Raw genomic sequence first — 6000 nt, forward strand, 5'->3', positions numbered from 1 at the left:
CCTATTTTCAGACTTTCTGCAAAGCAGACACAAAGCCATGTCATCTTCTTCCCCTATTCTACCATGAAAGGCTGACAGACCTGTAAAGGAGGGACAGCTCCCATCAATCCTCTTGCAACACCGTATGCCTTTTCTCCTGGCTAAGTGGAGGCTGTTTACCATGCTGTTTGCTTGAACAGAAGAGGCTGGAGTGGAGAAGTCACCTCAGGCTTTGGGCTTGAAAAGCTGTGACTCTCAACTGGACTGTCCCAGAAACCCAAACAGGAACCATAATTGCTCACTTTCAACTGTAGCTGTTTGCACCACTGTGTAGCTAGTATATTTGTAACCTTTGCTTTTCCTGCCAGCCTTACTAAAAACCTTTTCCTTAAGCATGTGTCTGAGTGGTTTTGGGGGGTCACCAGGGCATAACCTCTCAAGGCCTAGCTGCAGAAGTATCTGAAGTGCTTTCATCTAAGATGCAGTATACCAGACATGCTGCTGGAACCATTGGAGCTTGAGGTACAGAGTAATCCGAATGATTATGGTAGGTAAATGAGTTCTGCTATGGCATTGTTACAGATCAGCTGAAATGAGAGCACACTAATAATTCCCAGGGAAGCAAATAAAACTAACTGAAGGAGCTTTCTCTGCTCCATCTTGATGAAGAGAAAATTGGGATCTCTTTTTAAACCGGTTGTTCTTAACCTGAGGTGCATGCACCTCCTGGGGGGGGGTGTGATGCTCTTTCTGGGGGTGCGAGACATGCCAGAGTTTTTTAGAAGATAAATCATTGAAAACACAAATTAAGCACAGGTATGTAAGTACAAATACTTTGTGTCATCAAACCTATGTATTTATTAACATTATACATTTTTAACGATTACTGTAATATACACACAAAACATTTATTTGCAATTTTAAGCTAATTGTAGTGAAATTATCTTGCTATGAAATACAGTGTACTACCACATTGTGGGGTATTTCTTGACACATGCGCAGATGATGATGTGGCAGCACAGTGGCTTTGTTTGAATTCAGTTAGCTTCTAACTGTTGGTGTGTCCTTTGCAGTTTACTTCCACAGCAAAGCTCCACAACATCTCTGGGGGGTACTTGCGCATTTTTGTATGCCTACTGTACTATTATTTGTGGTGAGTAATCCATAAAGCTATTTACATATATTTAATATGCATTTAAAAGTGTATAGCCCCCGATCTTGATTTTTGATAAGGGGTGCAAGAACATACTTGATTTTTGATAAGGGGCGTGAGAACATATTTTGAGAACCAAAAGGGTGCAGGCTGCAGTAAAGGTTAAGAACCACTGTTTTAAACAGTTAGCCACTTCCTGGCAAGTGCTGACATTAGGGTCCAATTAGCCCAGATACTACTAATTTCACCGTGGTAAATAATTTTTCTGGCTCGTCTTTTTGACCACATCACCCTCGCTTTGCATCACCCACCTTCACTTTGCATACCTTCTTCACATGGACACAAAGTTCTTGTCTTCTCTTCTAAAGTCCTTCATGGCCTGACACGGTGTCACAGAGTCAGAGGGTTTGATCTATGCCCTATTCTTTTAACTAGTCACCTGGCTGCTAGACCTCAACAGTTGCCACTGTCTTACAGGAGCAGACCTGTGGTCTTTATAGCTCTTGGATCTTCTGGACCCAGCAATCCCTGTCACTCTCTGTGGCTCTCTGCAGCTAGTGCAACCAAGCCAGCCTCCTTAGAACACTTCAGAGTACAGTGTTCTTCAGTCTTTAACTATAGTGACACCAGATAACAATTTATTACCTACCTAGAATACAAAATCTGAAAACATTTGAGTTAGTGTGAGAAAGTCAGTCTTCAGATAGAGTTCTTCTTCAAGTGATTGCTCATGTCCATTCCATGCTGGGTGTGTGCGGGCGCATGCCCAGTCACTGGAAGTTTTTGCCGTAGCCTGTAGTCATAGGGTTGGTGCAGCACCCCCGAGAGCAGCGCTGATATGGTGACCAATATATGCACCGCCCAACCCCCACCCGCTCAGTTCTTTCTTGCTGCACTGCTGGTCGTTGGAGCTCTTGCTTTCTCCTTTCTAATTAAGTAGCTAGTAGCCTATTGTAGTATAAATAGTTCTCAAAGTAGTGTAAATAGTTTTAGAGTTTAATAGCAAGTCTTTAGTGTCTTCACTAATAGCAGAGACGGGGCTGTCCATCTGTCTCAGCGCTGAGGAATGCCTGGCTCCCCAGGCCTTAAGAGTTGTTCAGAGTGTGGCAAACGTATGCCCAAGAGCGACCTCCATTCAGCTTGTCTGATTTGCAGATGGAAACCATTATCAGTTCACAGTCCTGCCTTTCAGTCTGTCTGCAGCCCTAAGGGTCTTCAGCAAATGCATGGTGGTAGTAGCAGTGCACCTACGCAGGCTGTTGCAGGGAGTGCAGCCACTCCCCTACCTGGACCACTAGCTAGTCAAAGGTCGTTCCAGGGAGCAGGTGATTCAGCACATACAGTTGATCTATCAAACCTTTGTAAACCTCGGCCTCTTGATCGATGGGGCAAAGTCGGCGTTGGTAGCTTCTCAATTAATAGAGTTTGTAGGGGCATGACTGGGTGCCAGGTGTGCCAGTGCGTTCCTGCTGGACAACAGGTTCAGGTCCATGGGAGCCATCATCTGAGACATCCTGGCAGTTCCCACCACAACGACCAGGTGCTGCCCAAGTTTGCTGGGTCACATGGCAGTGTGCACCTTCATGGTGCAGCACACCAGGTTAAGGATGTGCCCTCTACAGCTGTGGCTGTCATCGATGTATCGCCCTGTGAGAGACAGTTTTGACTTTGTGGTTATGATGCCGACACAGACTTTGTCGACCCTGCACTGTTGGTTAGACGAGGAGGTGGTCCTTACATGAGTCCCCTTTGCCCCTCAGCAGCCCTCACTTTCCCTAGTAATGGATACTTTGGACCAGGGGTGGAGAGCATACGTGGGTCAGCTATGAATCCAGGCTCTTTGGAGTGTCTCGGACCTTCAGCTTCACATAAATGTGGGGGAGCTCAGGACCATCAGATGAGCATGTGTGACTTTCAAGGCCAATCTGGTGGGACAATGCGTGTCAGTCAGTACAATCAGCATGACAGCAATGTACTGTATCAACAAACAGGGGTGCACGCTCCTCACCCCTCTGCCATGAGGCCATGGTGCTCTGGGACTTCTGCATACAGCACAGTATCATGCTGCAGGCTCTTTACATGCCATGTGTGCACAATTCACTGATGGACCAACTCAGCGGGTCCTTTACAGATCACGAGTGGTCTCTCCACCTGGAGGTTCTTCATTATATTTTTCAGAGGTGAGAGTATCCCCACATGGACTTGTTCGCCTCCCACCTCAATGCGAAATGCGGGACGTTTTGCTCCTACCTCAATCAGAGTCCGGGGTCCTGGGCCGATGCCTTCAGTGTCCCCTGGTCAAGCAGGCTGATGTGTGCATTCCCTCCAATCCTGCTAGTTCACAGGGTCCTCCTCAAGGTTCACTCTGAAGGGGCATTGATCATCTTGTTGGCACCGGCATGGGCCCATCAGCACTGGTACTCAGCACTTCTGCACCTGTCCATCCGCAAACCGATGACATTGCCGATCCTGCTGATCCTGCTGACTCAGCAAGAGGGGAGAATAAAACATCCCAATCTCCAGTTGCTGCACCTCACAGTGTGGATGCTCCATGACTGAGAGAGAGGAGCTGGCCTCTTTGGATCCCATAAAGGAAATATTGTTAAATAGTAGAAAACCCTCCATGAGGCTGACTTATTTGGCTAAGTGGAAAAGGCTTTTGGTTTGGAAAAACAGTGAGGGGTCCAGGACCCCACATTGCTTTTGCAGATCCAGACTAACACAGCTACCCCTCTGATACTTGACTTTTGGTATGGGTGTCTCACAGAGGGCTATCTCCCTCGCAAGCCACCATCCCATTGATTTTAGATTACCTATGGGGTCTGGTACGGGAGGGCTTGTCTCTTTCCTCTGTTAGGGTGCACGTAGCTGCTATCTTGGCCTTTCAGCCAAGTCATGGAACGTTTTCTGTGTTCTCAGGCCCCATATTCAAAAGGTTGCTCAAGGGTTTAGAAAGAATCAAGCCCCACGTTTGGGCTCCACTGCCCCTATGGCATCTCAACTTAGTATTAACCAAGCTTATGGGGGCTCCCTTTGAAACCCTGGCTACCTGCTCCCTGCTGTTTCTGAGTTTTACAAAACAGCATTTTTGGTGGCTATCACCTCAGCCAGTATCTGAGTTGAGGGCACTTTCAGTGGACCCCTTATACACAGGCATCATCTGTGGTGTATTTGGCACAGGTGCCTATCCAGGACAGCTGTAGGGCGGTCACCTGGTCCTCAATTCATATGTTTACAGTGCATTATGCTTTGATACAGCATGCATGGGAAGACGCTGTGGTGGGCAGGGCTGTCCTGCAGTCCGTTTGGGGCTCCGGCCCCACCTCCTAGGCATTGACTTGTATTCACCCAACTTGGAGTGGACATGAATGATCATTTGAAGAAGGCAGTTACCTGTTCTGTAACTGGTGTTTTTCGAGATGTGTTGCTCGTCTCCATTCCAAAACCCTCCCACCTTTCCCACTATCAGAGTAGCCAGCAGGAAGGAACTGAGCAGTGGGGAGAGGGGTTGGGTGATGCATATATTGGTTGCCATATCAGTGCCACTCCAGGAGGCACTGCACTAACCCTGTGGCTATTGGCTAGGGCAAAAAGCTTCCAGTGACTGGGCATGAGCCAGTGCACACCCAGCTTGTAATGGACATGAGCAACACGTCTCAAAGAACACAATTTACAGAACAGGTAACTGTCTTTTCCTGTGAGTGGAAGCCAGGACTTCACTATCCCCTGGTTTTCCTCATTTTACATCCCCTCACAAGTCTCTCAGTCCCCACAGATCTGCTGTGAATCTGCAGACTCTGTTTTTGTCGCAGGTTCCTGATCCCCCCAGTCCATTTTCTTCCCACTGCAAAACATGCTGAGTTTGCATGTTCAACCTGACTGAGCTGCCCCTGCTAATCATTTGATCATTGTGGCTTCCATTGTCTTCTGATCTCCGCTAATATGTAGAGACTCCATCCTGCACGCATTCACACCACCCCAGACAACTATGTGACACAAAACACCTCATGCTTTCTCTCTGTCCTAAAAGAAAGACTTTTGCCCATCTGCACCCACTGGGTACCAGTACCAAGCCAAATGTGTCAAGTAACATTCGTAATGCTTATAAAAATGTTACAATAATTCCTCTTTCAGCTGACTCCGCCCTTTCTAATAAACTACAGAGATGTAGACTTCTGCCTCTCTTCTGCCAGTGATGCCAATCTTCCTCACCTCTTTGAGAAATTCTTGAACGAGCACCTGGGTACTTTTTTAAGAGCTGCATCGCATATTTTGGAGGAGCTCCCTGGAAACCAAGTATCCTTTCCTCCAAAAAAAACAAACCCTGGAAAGTATGCTTTGACTGCAGCTTATCATGCTGACTACAGCTGGTCAGAATTTTTTACCACTAAATGTTCCAGTTGAAAAATGTCGTTTTGCCATGTTTTTAATTAAATGTTTTGATTTTCCTACTGGAAAATTTACAATGGAAAAATTGCGCTGATCAATTTTTTAAGTGATGTGGAATTTTCCATTCCACTCTTACTTGAAAGTGTGGTTTCAGAAAAGGAAAATTGGTTTTGATTTACTTGTTTCTGGATTTCTTCATTTCTTTCTTCTACTTTTTCCTCTGTACCTACTGTAAAAAGAGACATGGCTTGAGTATAAAGGGGATTCTTTATTGAGTGTACACAACACAAACAGGGGTCAGGGATAGAATCTTATACTTTTCTCTGGCTCTCTTGCTCCATATAAGCCAAACATAGACTACCTATGGCCGTCACGCAGGCTTTCCCTACATTTTGACTTAAGTGTAGCAGTCCTGCAAAATAATTGATTATAGTACTTTGCTTAAAAGACCTGAAGCCCTTGCTGACCTTTGCTAGGAA

This window comes from Carettochelys insculpta, chromosome 1 (assembly GCF_033958435.1).
Source record: "Carettochelys insculpta isolate YL-2023 chromosome 1, ASM3395843v1, whole genome shotgun sequence".
NCBI lineage: Eukaryota > Metazoa > Chordata > Testudines > Carettochelyidae > Carettochelys > Carettochelys insculpta.